This window comes from Mastigoproctus giganteus, chromosome 10, assembly GCF_048544385.1.
Source record: "Mastigoproctus giganteus isolate SK-2022 chromosome 10, ASM4854438v1, whole genome shotgun sequence".
Taxonomy (NCBI): Eukaryota; Metazoa; Arthropoda; class Arachnida; order Uropygi; family Thelyphonidae; genus Mastigoproctus; species Mastigoproctus giganteus.
The window spans coordinates 16,113,705-16,128,507 of NC_143584.1; positions in this window are offsets into that span (position 1 = coordinate 16,113,705).

A 14,803-nucleotide genomic window follows, 5' to 3' on the forward strand; every position below is an offset into this window, starting at 1 on the left:
TTTATTTCTTTCTTGTGTGCCAAGCACAAATGATATAAGTTATTTCATACAAATGGAATTGCTCAAATTGTCACCAAGAATTGTTTCTTAACCTGCTCTGTATCTAGCAAGCATGCATATTACATGGAATAAGAGAACTGATATTGTATGCATGTGGAATACATCTGTGGAGTTTTCTAACAATACTCCCATGTTGATCCGTTCATTGCATTCATGTAGCTTATTAAAATACCGTTCACAGTTCTGTGAACAGTACTCTAATCAGCTGCAGTTTCATTCATGAAGCATGAATGAATGAAATTGCAAATTTTAAGAAGTAGATATTTTATAAAAATTAAGTTCAATACTGTGACTTTTGAACAGGAAATTGAAATAATAGGTCCACATTGGAGTTATCATTCTGGTTACATAAGCAACTTAGAAAAATAAAATGTAATAAATGCTAAAAATATATATGTATATAATAAATAATATATGGCTATGATTTATGATGGTGCAATGCTCGAATAATATCTGGCAACTGAACAAGATTAAATATATATTTTTTTGTTTATCCACCACATACAGTGTAAACATCATATGCCATTTCCATTTTTTCTAATTTGTTTGGTAGAGTTAGTTATGGATGTTTCTTAAACTTGTAATCAGTAAATGACCATCTTGACATTTTAGAAAAGTGGTTTTGAAAGTTTAACATCCAGAATGCCGAGTTTTATGTTAAAAATTAAACTTATCAGCTAAAAGAGTGTTGTGGTACATTCCAGTCCAGTTTGAATACGCTGCAGTATTGCATAGGCTTACAAGTAACCGTAAATTTTTTTGCTGAGCTCTTCACCAATAAAAATGGATTAGAGCCACCACTTTGAATGAGGGTTGCATATTGTTCATTGCATAAAAGTTGAGCATAATTAACAGTATTATTAATATGACAGAGAATGTCTTTTTACACCAGAAATATACAAGAGAATCTGATGTAATCCTTAATCTCTATCTGTTGCATAAAACTTATGCAAATATTATCCAAGAAACAAAAAAATTATCAAAGCACCAAGAAGAATATGTATTCGAAGCTTAAAATAGTATACACTTCAGATAACAGTCTAAACACAAGCACCTTATCATATGGAGAGGCAAAAGTAACTTTGAGCAGTTGGAACAAGCTCTTAGCATTCACTGCAGATGAATTGATTTTTAATCCTTTATAACTCTACCTATAGGTACCTCAACCATGTTGAGTATTCATGAGTAGAGTTAAAGGATTAAAAAAATTTATGCATTTGAAACATTGAAGGCATTGTACTAGATGATAAGCTGCCATTGTGGGCTACACTATTATAGTTCCTGGAAAATCTCTTTTTCAGTGAACTAGCAAGTCTAATTCAAACAGCTAAGTCTGCTGAGACAAAGCTAAATTACTTTCTTTTTTTTGAAATGAGCAATTCTGGATGGGCCCAAGGTCTTTAGAATAAGAGGGAGAACAGAACAACTCAAATTACTGTTTCTTCAGGATTCCTTGCAACCTGATTTTAGGGCCTCTAAAAATGTGTGCCAGGCCCCTAGGATTATCTAAATCTACCTTTGCAAAATAAGTTGGTGAGAAAGCAAACAAAAATTCTTGAAATGACATTTCAGGTGGTGAATTAAGAAGGTGACATGAAAGCTGCCTTTGTTTCTGTTGACTCTAATTTTACTTTTTTTTCCCACTCCTCATATCATAGCATTGCCTGAATTATACCTAAGGTATAATTCAGACTATGAAAAAAAGATATTCTTTGGCCAGGCAAAGCAAGCATTTTGACTAATTTGAATACTATATTTAAATTATTCAATTAATTTATATCATGCCTTCATTTTCAGTATTATTAATAATTGTACTTTTAATCCTGTGATGCATTAGCAGTACGGTATGAAAATATAAGATGATTTTTAGATATAGATTTAGAAAGAAAAAAAAAACTTGCAATTTCTCTAAAAATTACACTTAATTGATATACTGCAGAGCTTCCCAAACTTTCTCGATTCACGGTGCCCTTAGTGTCTCTAATTTTTTCATGGCGCCTTAGTGTAAGTATTTTTTTCACGGCACCCCTAGTCCAAAATAAATACTTAACAGTTCCGTTTATTAAGTAGTTAGGTCCAAACAACTTAATAAGTAATGTTGAAACTGGGAACTACCTCAAGCTAGTAATTTGTGTGGCGTCAGATGTCTAGTATGACTGTTCCCCTCAAAAATTCAAAATATCCTGTGGCACAGTTTGGGAACTGCTGATATACTGTATTTGCATTTCAAAAAAGAACTTAATTTTCATTTTATGAATGAAAACTGAGTTCTTAGTGTGTTTTTAAATATTACCTTGGCAATGTTCCATGATAAAAATATATGACAATCTTTTTTATTCATAAATTAAAAAAAAAGGGGGGGGGGCTTTTGCTCTATGAGACACCTGAAAAATGGTTTCCTTGTTGAAAGTATTAAGAAAAAAAATATTTTTAATTGAAGTGGAAAATATTTGGCTTGAAACATTTTAGGCGCCTCCGTAGCCAGGTGGGAAGGAGCAGCAGTGCGTAGCGTACGCTTCTTGATTTAGACCGGGGTTCGAGCCCGTCACCATCAAATACGGATGATGCGGAAAGGTCAGGGAATGACCACCGCATATCCCCGGAGCAATATGGCCTTAGTTGCAAATGCTCCTAAAAACCAAATAACAACAAAAAACAAACAAACAAGCTTGAAACATTGCTAGAAAAAATAAAACAGCAATTTTATCTTTCCATTTGCAAAAATATATTACTTTTCCTGATTAAATTTATTGTATGGTGATATTATTTATATATTGAGGATACATTTTTAAAATAGTACTTGGGAAAACTTTTAAAATATCAAAACCATTTTTTAGGACTGTTTTGGTAGATGCTTAATTAATTATGGTGATTTTCTGAGAGAAGACTTTTTTGTAGTATGATCTAAGTCTGTGTTTTTTAATACTTTTATATATGTGACTTGTAAACTAAATTCAATAATTTTAATCTCCTTATTGTCAGCATTGATGAAATTTGGTAAACAGCTTTCAAAAGCTGAATTTTTAAAATTGGTGAATATATATGGTACTTTCATAGATAATTCTTGATTATATGACCCATTAATCATACAGTGTTTTTAGTTGATATTTAAAATGTACAGTTTTCAATATAGATAACTTTTTAGAATTTTTAAATTGTTAGTTTTATCAAGAGCAAGACAAAAAATACTAATGGTAATCTGATGATTACAGATAAGATATTATGTAGTATTTCTCTTTACTCTTTCTCTCTTTCCAGCCTGCTTTTTGATGTTAAGCTTAAAGTTAAATTCAGGCATTATGATAAGACTTAAGCCATTGATGGCCATTTGTATAAGATATTTTTGAATATATGATAGTGCTGTAATGGGTGTTATAAAAAATAGTGAATCTTCTTATTGAATGAAGTATTGACAATTAAATTAGCTAATATGAGGGTATTTTAACCCTTGAATAGTTTATACATATTTTTACAAAATAGTTTAGTAGCTTGAAAAACTTTATCAGTTTTCTCTTTACCATTTATTTGCTAGTGTCATTTTTTAAAAATATTTTGATATTTTATAAGCATGTCATTGTAATTGAGCCCTCTCAGCCCAAGAATGGACCTACCTTTCCATATTTGAAATTGCACATCTTGCCAACAGCTGTATTTCATATAGAATAATAATAATAATCAGCTTACGTGTGTAATTTTCCATTGTTCTTGTTGTTTTTTTGTGTTACTAATTGTATCCCATGTAAGTACTTTAATCAGAAAAAAAAAAAAAAACAGCTAAATATTAAAAGAGAATGTCAGTATTTTGTATGATGACATTGTACAAATGTTTGTTCTACTGAGTTAGTTTTTGATTCCATTATCTCTCACTGCATTAAAATAGAATTTTCTGGGATACCTTGCATACCTCTGTGTGAAGCCAAATTTATTGAAAAAATTTTGCTGTTTTCATAAATCTAATTAGGTACTTCATGTTAATTGTACTGTTAATTAACCATTGATGCTGAATACAGACTTGATTGTGGGAAGGATATCCAGTATACAGCTAGTGGGGAAAAGTCCCACTAAAGTAGATTTCTCTAATATTAGGAGTAAATAATAACCTTGGTACTTTGTAAACATTTGGTTGCCTTCATTAATGCTGGGATGTGAATTCCTTCCCTTTAATGTGGCACAATCTCTGAAGATGAATTTTTGAAACATTCACATCATATTACTTTTAAAAAAAAATCCTATATTAATCTTTACATATTTTTAAATAGTTAATTTTTTTATATTCTTTGTAAACAAAATTACTGTTCTATATTCTCTATTATGTAGCACAGAGCGGAAAGTAAAGTAAAATGAATAGTTGTAGTTAAACTATGTTTAATGTTAAATATATACGATAAATAGTAAAAACAGAATGTTAGATACATACAGTAACCAGTAATACAAATGTATCCAACATTCTGTTTTTACTGTTTATTGTATGTATTTAACACTAAACCTAGTTTAACTACAACTCGTTATTTTATTTTACTTTCCATTCTGCTCCATGCTACATAATAGAGAATATAGAATAATGAATCCAGAGCGCATAGGCCTTTATACCTAAAATTACTGTTGTTTTTGGTATACTGCAATGTTTTTTATTTTTACATAAAAACACAATAGCATACCAAAAAAAGTTTTCATTGATAAAGAACCACTGAGTAATTATTTACTGCTATTAATTCTAATAATACTGATTTTTATATAGAGAAAAGTAAAAAAAAAAATATATATATATTTTTTTTTTCTCTTACTATCTAATTTTTTTTCTCTATATAAAATCAATAAGTGATGCAAAAATTAAAAGAATTTTTACATCGCTCATGTTGAAACATTTCTATTTGTAGGAATGTGCATGTTGGCTTGTATGCATAAACTTAATCTTTGAGTAAAATTATTCTTAATAGAAAATATGTGTATTCACTGTGAGCTGTGATTTGTATTAGAAAAGGTTTTGGCATTCTATACCATTCAGTTTTTATTTTATGAACAAAAAAGATAGTAGACTTTTTTTTTTTTTAATATTGGTATTAATGATTCCCAAGCATGTGCTCCTAACCATAAGTCTATTATGTCTGTAGAAGTGTGTTTTCCCTAAGTATTGTTATTCAGGCTGAAAAACCCAAAATAACTCAGAGAAGAGAATCCCTACTCCCCGCCCAACCAAGATTGCTAAAAAAAATTCCTGTTGACACTCTGTCGTCAACAGGAATCACCAATGGGAATCGAACACAGATCTCTCCAAACAAATGGCTGCTATGGAAGGTAGGCCTGGTGAAATTTAGAAATGGTTTACTTTAGAACAGTTTAGCAGCTTAATGGAAGAGTAACAGCTAGCTCAACTGCCAGCTAACAGAAACAAAAACTCACAATATACGAGTATATACAAAAAAAAAAAAAAAAAGCTATAAAAATGGCAAATAGTATTAAAAAAGTGCCGTTTTTATTTGAGTAATCAAATACATTCTGTGGGATAAAAATTAGACTTAGAAAGCCAAAAGCATAAAAGAAAAGAGATACAGTTACCGATAATGATACTTAGAATAACCAAGAGTGTAAATGCCCATCCCATAAGATGGGATCCTGGTGTTTTTCAGTGAGGAATCTGCTGATAGTATCAACTGCTCAGCCTGGGAACACTTAAATTAAGATACACAAAATAAAAAATGCTAAAGCTACAGAAAGTAAATGTAATAGAAGATCAGCATTTAGTACTACCTGCAGTTCCTCACTGAAACACCAGGACCTCCATATTTATGGGACAGGCAGTTATGCTCCCATTTAACCTGAGTATTCTGAATACCTACATTTCTTGCCTTTTATGCTTTTGACTTTCTGATTCTAATTTTCGTACCCTACAATCTAATGTTAGCATCTGTTTATTTTGTTACACTACTCCCACTATTTTTTGAAATCTTATTTTTGTAATATGCATGTATGCAAGGTGTGCTGGAAGGGGCTCATGTGGGCCCCGATATTAAATTTTTGGGGATTATTTTGAGCACCTTGTTAAAAAAACGTAATCAATAAAACAGATTATTTTAACAGGGATGACCATTACCTGAAATTCTTTTGGAACAAGCCCTGTATTAAGAAACAAGCAGCAGACCCTGCATGTATGTTTTGGGTCCGTGTTTCTGTTATGTGGCAAATCACATAAACCTTCCACCAAGAAATTCAGTATGATTTAAAATATAAAAATGTTACTTTTGCTATGTAGCATATGATAATTTTAAATGTTATCTACAATATGCATCATGTGATAGATAAATCTCAATTAAGCCTTTTTTATATTTGTTTTTTCTATACTGGCCAAAATGCACATCCCACGTAGTTGTTCCTGTTTCGCATTACTTCATAATCATGTTAAACTGTATTCAGTATATTCATTTAATTTAGCAGTCTTCACTTCAGTAATAGCTTACTGGACCTACTTTAAATTGTGAAATGCTTGTCAGTTTTATTCAGGTCTTAAGCAAATGTAGCATGGTTTTTACTGGAGATTCATCTGCAGAGATGAATATATGTTCACCATTTTCTTTGGATGTCTTGGTTTACTGCAACAGCTGTTAAATTATTATTATTTAAATTTCTGTTGTGAATTTTAGCTATATTAAATAAGTATGTTTCTGTTTTGTTAAATGTGTGCCATCCTATTATGTTTGAATCTTTTGTAACCATTTATCATGTGCCATCAATTGTTTAGACATGATTTTGTTGGAGAATGGTACAAATCTAAAGAATTGAATTCTTGCATTGCATAAAATCAAATTTTTATTGAGTTTCTTAATTCAGATAAAATTTGTTTAAGGGCATATTAGGAGTTATGCAGGTATTCAGATAATTGCAAATGAATACAGAAATTTAACTACAAGATAAAAACAAGAGTTTTTAATATACTGTACTGGTAAAATTGAGAAAGGTAATTAAAGGGGGTAGAGTTGGCCAATGTTTCCTCTCCCCCCCTCCTTCCCTCCCACCCACCAAAAATGGAAAAACTTAAATATCTATTACAATTACATCGGTATATATTTTAGTATTTCTTACAGTATGATATTCCCTTCCAGTATTCAACAATTATTTTTTTAATTGGAAAAGTATAAATATAAAAAAAAAAAAATTTTTTGTCATCTTGTCAAGAAACACCCTATGTTAATTTTAAATAGTGTTCCTCCCCTTCCACCCACTTTGTTACCCCCAATATTTGGCCCTAATGTGGTTATTAATTTTTTTTTCTTGATAAAAGCTGTTTTTTTCTAATGATTTTTTCATCTTATTACTTAATATATAACACCAGGATTAAGAAAAGTTTTTCATTTTAAACCATTTCTTCCCCCCCCCCCCTTTTTTTTTCTTCAGACTAATTGGCACATAAAATTCACTAGCACCTGCTTGATGGATTTGAATTTATCACACCAGCTAGCGGGTTAACTTAGTCTTCAGTTATTTACAAAGTGTCTTAGCTAGAGTGACCTGATATCAGAGGATGTTTCAATTATCACGATAGTCTTAAATCTGTCACCAAGTCCAGAATTGGACTTGGTGACAGTGGGGGGGGGGTGGATGTTAGAAAAGACCTTCCTTGGAAAAATTTACAAATGAAAGCCTAAATGAATGCTACGTTATTTATCAAAGAAAATTGGTGAAATTAGAAAAAAAAATCTTTCCACCACTTTTTTTTTTTTTACTTTAATGATCTACCATGATTACTAATAATTTAATTTCAACAGTGCTCCACTAGACAAATGTAAGTTTGCCTGTCATGTTTTGAGAAGTGGAGAGATTTCCCCCAACAGCTATTTACAGACATGCTTCTTTAATGAAATAGTCTATTTTGTATTACTAATATCACATCTACTTGCAAATTTCAGTATAAAATAAATTAAATTTTGACAAGCAGTTTTCATCCTCCTCTATATGAGATGAGACTAAAACCGTGTAAAAATTATTTATTTATTATTAGTAACAGCTGTCTTGCTGTTACTAGTAATCGTGTCACCACTTGCCACTGATAATTTTAAAGCATGTTGCAATAGTACATGGTATTTGTCACTTGAGCAGTTGACTAGTAGTTCCTCCCTCCAAAAAAATTTAGCTTTGCCTAATGTGAGATCGGTCAGATGTTGAGGGTTTGCAATATTTTTTCTTGTTACTGATATTTTTGTTCATTACAACTAAAAATTTTCACTTGGACAGATATAAGAACATGAAAATAAGCAAGTCAAATAAATATCATACAGTAGTACTGCAGTAAATCTTACAGTGTGCCACCTGCTGGTATATGTGCTCAGGTTTTCTGATTTAATGTGATCTGTTTTGATGTTTAGTAGTATCATGCTGAAGAGAAAGGTAGTTGGAGAGATTTTCTTTGACATTGCAAAAACACTTCAAATCCAGTGTGATGTTTAGCTGCAATGTTTATATTCCCTTGTTTTTCCAAAATCAAAGGAAAACAAAATTATATTTAAATTTTTTTTTCTTAAATCAATGCATAATTTTTAGGTTAGGTAAAAAGGTAAACTGCAGCCATTACCAATCCACTGTAAGATGTAAGCCTCCTCAACGATTCATATTTAGGGAAATGTACCATAATCTGCCACACTGGTCCAGTGCAGGTTGGCAGATTGTCCGTATTTAGCAGTCCAGGGGCTTGAACCCTGGTCTACTCAAAGAGCGTATGCTATTGCACTCCTGCTCCTGATCACTCGCCTACGGAAGCTGCTTTTCCGTAGCTGAGTGGTCATGTATTGATAATGGCTGCAGTTTAATTTTTAGTTTAGACATTGTGCTTACTTTTCCTTTTGGGTTAGATATATATATAAAAAAAAACGTATTAAACTGTATGATTAGCTAGGGCATCAAGCTTTGGAGGGTCAAGTTTTAAGCAGCTATGGATAGTTTTTTTATTTTATTTTATTTTTTTGTTTGTTTTTAATCTGGTCTCTAAAAGTGCGAATATAAATGTTCTATGCAAAAGTTTCAAAAAAATTGCAAATAATCTATAGCAAGCTGTGGTAGGCATTATGTATATCCTGTTACCAGAAGTTTAACTACAGATTATCACCTCCTGTTCTTTAATTGGCATTTAATTGCATGAAATCTTGTTAATGATATTGCCAGTTGTGTAGTGCCACTTTTCACATCTTTAACAGAGGAAAAATTATGACAAAAAAATTACCTTGGAAAGAGAATAGAACAGTTTTTGGATGAAGTCAGAAAAAAAATGAGCATCATCCCCTTCCCCCAAAATCTCCGGCTCTTCCTGTGGTAACAAACCTGGCAGCATTGTAATTTCACCACTGGTATTACTCAAAGATTTTTTTAAAAATTCACAAATTGTTTTCATGTGAATTTTACGAGATCTGAAATGATAGAGATTAGAATTTTTTAGTGAAATTAAAATGCGTATTATGAAGTTTTGATTTTGCAGATATGTTTGTCTATATTTCTAAATGAAAAATTAAGTTTTCCATTTATAAATATGTGGATAGTTCTCTGTTACTTTGAGAAAAATATTTATGATTCACCATTTTTCAGGATAAGAAAGTTTTTTAGCCTAAAAATATTTCATTACTGCAATAGCAAATAAATTAAACTGTCATATACATTAAATAAACTTTCATATATAGTGGATATGATTTGAGCACTTTTTTTCATAACCATTCAAAACATAATCCAGCAGGATGAATATCCTAATTTTCAGTGCTGGAACCTGTGCCAAAATTTAGCTGGTGCTAATGTATGCTGTGCAGAACTTCAGCTACACGTCTTTTGTTGCTTTTTTTTTTTTTTTAAATAGTTTTCTTTATTAAATAAATATCATATATAATTCTGTTAGTTGCTAATTATATATCGGTTATATTCACTGATCAAAACCCTAATACACGTGATATCTGTAGTTATAATAAATTAGTTTAAAAATGAGATACCATGGGGAGAACTAGAAAATTTGGGAAATTAACCATAGAATATGATGACATAAGTGGCATTTCACTGAAATGTGCAGTGGGATGTAGATACATATGGAGTAGTTGCAGATGTCCTGGACTCGCAGACATAGGTGAGAGCCCATCTTGATGGTCCCTATTCTCATTTTATGAAATACTTTACTGTTTGTAGTTAATGATTTCTAGTGATAAACAATATTTTGTTTTTAGAACTCTCCCCCCCGCCCCCCAGGCATCCTAGCAGGATGCTTAGCAAACCTTAAGGGTTGGTGTAGTGGTGGTCCAAGTTATTTAGTGCTTATTTATAATCTTTTGAGCCAAAAACCAGGACACATGATATGGGCACATTGCACACTCCATACATACTTACACATACTCACATAGGACATACATGATGCATGTTATAATAAGTAATTGTCTATTGCTTGGGTCTTTAATTCTCATCTTTTGTGACATTTATTTTATTGTAATATTTACTGACATGATTCATTCAGTTACAGTTTACCAAAATATTGGAATTTCTGAGACATTCTGTGGGAATAATAGTACAGTGTTTAAAATTGCGATTGTCCTAGACTTTTCAAGAAATATGGTCTCACATACCTATATTAGTAATATTTTTGTGCCTATGTAATTTACACTAATAACAAATGAGAAAGACCGTCACATGGTTAAACTTTTTTATGATGCCATTCATGACCAGTTAATGCAACTATGGCAGTTTCTGCCTCCAGAACAATCCCAAAGTAGATAAATGAGAAAATATCTGATTTCTTACATCAGTACCTGTTCATGAAAAGGACTTTGCTGATGTTGCTATGTGTGTGATATAAAAAGAAAAGAATGGCTATAACATAGTGTTATGATTGTAAAAACCCAGCATGCGGCAAACATTGAAACGGTGTCCAAATTGTGCCTAGTTTGTAGAAAATCCAAAGGGTTTATTTTTTTTAATCCTGTTAAATGGAGATTTCATGAAACTCTAATAGAGAAACCAAGGAAGTAGTGTTTCTTGAAAGTTACTGTGAGTTATAGCTAGATGAAGAGAGCAGTTTCATTTATATTGCAATCCAAAAATCTAAAAAAAAAAAAAATTAAACATGGGTCAAAATAACCCACATTTTGCACCCCAGTGGATGTCAAAGAATTTTCAGCATCCACATGGGAGTGAAGTGGCAAAGAAAATTCATTGACACCATGTATAAATGTTGCAATTGCTTTGTGCATAGAACTGTGATAATGTGAATTTATCCTTATTTTGTATACCAGTCTAAAAGCTATGGCTCATCAAAATATGATTCATGAATCCTTGCCTTTTTTATGTTAATTGCATGAAGAGAAACATTTCATAATATTGCATGCAGAGTTTTAATATTTTCAACTTTTAAGCATCTCAGTTTTGAGATACTTAAAGGTAATGGTTATATGTCCATCATGGTTAGTTCAGAGACTGGATGAGTAATTGAGAAATGCACTGAATGAACTTTAGTTGAATCGGCAAGACAAGATAAAATAAATGATATTGATAAATGTTAAGTAAAAAAAATTAGATCCCCTTTTTAGTCTGGGACAGTCATATGATAAGAGCAATGTTAAAATTTCATTGTTATGGGTACCACACAATGCTTAATTAGCAGTGGACTTTATAGATTTTGTGGTGTCATGTGGACACACAGATTCATTGTGTACATTGCAACATGGCCACGAGTTAACATGACAATAGGCATGCTTTTCAACAAGCATTCTACCATATGGCTAAATGAAGACAACAGATAAGCCAATTTTATTGTTATTCATCAGATGGTTACTTTAGCTTTACTTCTGTCAAATAATGTTTTGAGAAGTTTTCAAATTAGAATAAATACATGATTCGCTGTGTTCTTTTTTTGATCTTTAATAAATACATCATAAAGGATATTTTTAAATTAATTAATTCAAAGGGCCATGTTAGTATTTGAAGATGGTCAGTTTTGTTCTCATACAAAACTATTTGACTTAGAATCAAACTCAGCTGTTACTTATTGTTTTTTAACATTCATGAGTTTCTCCCTTTCTGAGTTCCATAGCACTGATAACACCAGTTGATAACCGCTGATATTTCTTTTAGTTTAGTTACAAATTTTCTGCTTTTTTTGTACAGTGTCCATATGCAAAATTGATTATACTAAAAAGATTGTTTTTAATTTGGTATTCATAGTTTGTTAATGCTCGACTTGTTAAGCAGTTAATGCAATCTGTTAATGTGGTTCAGTACGGATATATAATTGTCATCTTACTCTGTCCGAGGACTTCTTAGAGGACTTCTATATTTAGAGGACTTCTGTATAGAGCAATATTGCAAGATCTCTTTCAGTGAGTTCCATTATTGAAGATTATTTTCCCTCCTCCCAGTTGCTCATAACCCAGTATAAACACTCATTTTAATATTGTAGTAAATAAACTGTGTTACACATGTATCACAATCAGATGTACTCATAAAAATGTGTACTCATAAAAATGTCCTTGTTTATATTCCGTAATGACCACTAGGTCAGAAGAGTTTACAATTAATCATTTTGACAATGAATATAATCATTAACTGTATTTTAGCAGTCGTGAGCTTGAGCCATGGTCCACTCAAAGCATGTGTGCTTCTGCACCCTTGTGCTTGACTGCTCAGCTACGTCAGGCCTCCCTGAGTCAGGTTTCTTGTTAATTAATTTTTAAACCATATTAGATTTTTATATAAAATGTTAGTTAAAATTCAATCCTGTTCATGTTTTCTTATCCACAAACTTTTTTTTTTAAATTTGTTTATTCTTATAATTTGCATTAGGGAATGGCATAAAAATTTTAATGTTATACAACTATTTCTCATGAAACGGTGGCAAGTCTCATTGGAGAACAGTGGCTGTGCAGACAGGGCACTCCCCCCCCCCCAAGTACAACAGCATCAGGGATATAATAATCCATATAACAATATAGCTAGAGGCATTCTATAATGCTTCTATGTTGGATGGGGGGTAAATATTTAATATTTTTCCCCTGTGCACAAAAATGCATAGTTCTCGCACTGCTGCTCTTAGGCAACTGACATTGGAAAGTAGTGGATTGATAGCACTGCCGAATGGATGAACAGGCTGCTATGACAATAACATCGTTGCTTAGTGGATAGATGTTGGTTTGAATCATGTTGATAATGGGAAAACCTTGTTCTGGATTTTTCTTTCTAATGTAGAGTTAGTTGATAGGATATTTTGTCCTGCAAAATAAAAACCAACCATTAGAAAATATACAGTTTACAGATGTGATACACAATACATCATGCCTTAATTTGATTTGCAATAATTTAAAAAAAGGATTGAATATTCTTTAACAGTTTTAACAGGAAATTAATTCAATAAATCACTCATAATAAATCCATGTGTTTAACATTGTAACTATTATTTTTTATTGGTCAAGTCCCATCTGTTTCAGTTTGATGCATTCTTCCTATCTCTTATAAATGTTTACCATGAAATTGGAGATAATTTGCCAGTATAACTACCAGTTGTAGATATTAATTCTTCATCTTGTGAAGTATGGCTGTTTTATAGTCAGATAAATTGTAAGGCGTGATTTTATTTGCAATTGCATCATGTTTTTATTACTGATTTGCTCATTTAGAAATGGGCATTACTTTTCTTAGTAACTTCAGTTTTTACTCTTTCGGGTCTGAGTATTTTGTATTTTCATTACTTATGAAAATACTTAATTTCATTTAGTGCTCCTTTAAATTTTTTGCCCTTTGATTAATGGTTTTTTATTTATTCGGATCTCTAATTCCCTGTTTTGATAACTTCCCAGTGCCCATGCCCTTACAAGAAATTTTTAACAGTTACGTAAACGCATCCTGAGCTAGAGAAGTTAAAGAAATGTTTACACAAATTGTTGAGTTGAAGCTCGATTCTCTTTAGCATCCAAGTAGAGCAATTCTGAGCTAATGCGGTAATAGCTGCTAATAGTAAAACTTGGGTCTGTAATTAGAGGAAGACTACAGACAATCCATTAAATATGCATTTTTAATTGTAACTGTTTTAAGTAAATGTACTTTTTCAGGTTTGAAAAACCTGACTGTTTATTTTATCATGTATTTGTGAAACTTGATATAGAAGTTTTATTTGGAAAAAACTAAATAATATTGTACCTGGTGTATATGCAATAATTATGGATCACATACTTTTAAAATACATATAGTGTGAACCATAAGTTACTATGAGGTTTTGTAGAATTTGTATGGATAATTTTTTTTCCCTACTCAAAAATGGATAATGTCAGTAATTTGATGCATCATGGAAATGTTATATAAACTAATATTTTATATGATATATTTTGCTGACAAATCATAAAAATTTAAGTGCATAAAATGCATTTTAATTCTTTGTAGAGTTGATATATATTCACCCAAATAATTTCACATCGTTAAACTGATAATAGTTCTCTGAATATTAAAATGTGATATTTGTGAGATGCCCTAGGCGGGCAAAATTATTTCTTAGCAAAAATCCTTAACTTTCTCTTATGGAAAGTCAGGAAATATAATTTGGTTTGTTTATATAAATTTGTGCTAATAATTAAGATAAAATCTCCAATGTTTATTTGAATCTTACTACCAAAACTTTCTACTATAAGATGAACAGATGTGCATATCAGATTTTTGAATGTGTATTTTAAAAAAAATATATGTAATTGCAAAAAAAAAAAAAAATTTAGAGAAACATTTTAAAAACATCTAATTAGGGTACTGG